The sequence below is a fragment of the Piliocolobus tephrosceles genome, chromosome 15 (genome assembly GCF_002776525.5).
Source record: "Piliocolobus tephrosceles isolate RC106 chromosome 15, ASM277652v3, whole genome shotgun sequence".
Classification (NCBI taxonomy): domain Eukaryota; kingdom Metazoa; phylum Chordata; class Mammalia; order Primates; family Cercopithecidae; genus Piliocolobus; species Piliocolobus tephrosceles.
In genome coordinates, this window is record NC_045448.1 from 87,647,818 (window position 1) to 87,649,222 (window position 1,405).

Sequence of the window (1,405 nt, forward strand, 5' to 3'; positions counted from 1 at the left end):
ACTTATGGCTAGCCAATTTTCCCAGCACCATTTATTAAATAGGGAATCCTTTCCCCATTTCTTGTTTCTCTCAGGTTTGTCAAAGATCAGATGGCTGTAGATGTGTGGTATTATTTCTATTTTCTTTTTTTGAGATGGAGTTTCACTCATCACCCAGGCGAGAGTGCAATGGCACAATCTCGGCTCACTGCAACCTTCACCTTCAGGTTCAAGCAATTCTCCTTCCTCAGCCTCCCGAGTAGCTGGGATTACAGGTACCTGCCACCACCCCTGGCTAACTTTTGTATTTTTAGTAGAGATAGTTTCACCATGTTGGCCAGGCTGGTCTTGAACTCCTCACCTCAGGTGATCTGCCTGCTTCGACCTCCCAAAGTGCTGGGATTACAGACGTGAGCCACCGCACCTGGCCTGTTTTTCTGTTTTCTATTTCATTAATTTTGCCTTGATCTTAATTTTTGTTTTCTTCTGCTTAGTTTTATTTAATTGTCTCTGCTTTTTCCAGTGCCTTAAAAGTGGAAGCTGAGGTTATTGATTTGAAAACTTTCTTTTACTATAAGTGTTTGGTGCTATAAATTTCCCACTAAAAACTGCCTTAACAACATCTCAAAAGTTCTGACTTGTTATGTTTTTCTTTTTAAAAAATTTTCAGCTGAATTTAAAATTTGTTTTTTATTTTTGTCTATTCAAAATAATTTTAATCACTTTTTAATCTATTCTACCTATATGTTATTTAGAAGTATATCATTTAGTATCCAAATATTTGGGAATTTATCTAAAAATATATGTTATTAATATCTAAATTAACTCCATTATTGTCAAAGAACATACTTTGCGTGGCTTGAATCTTTTTGAATTTATTGAGACTTGTTTTATGACCAGAATATGATCTATTTTGGTGAATGTTCCATACACACTTGAGAACAATATGTATTTGACTGTTATTGGTGTTTGGCAAGTGATAATCAAGTCAAGTTGGTTAATATTACTTACATCTGCTTTATCCTTGCTGAATTTCTGCAAACAGTATTGAAATCTCCAATTCAACTTGTGGATTTGTCTACTTGACACTATCGATTTTTGTTTCATGTGTTTTGAAGCTCTGTCACTAAGTGCGTCATTTTGATTATCATTATGAAATGAACCATTGTCCACAGTGATATTCTTTGTTCTGAGATCTACTTAGTCTGAAACTAGTTCAGGTATTCTAGCTTTCTTATGGTGCATCATTTTCTCTTCTTTTACTTTGAACTTAGATCACTTGGTTAAGGTGGTGTCTGTCAGGTTTTTTAAATGAAAAGTTGTTATTGTTCTCTTTGTAATTGGTAATTATCTGTGGAGAGATACTTAAAAACTATCCCCTTTCTTTCTTTCTTTCTTTCTTTCTTTCTTTCTTTCTTTCTTTCTT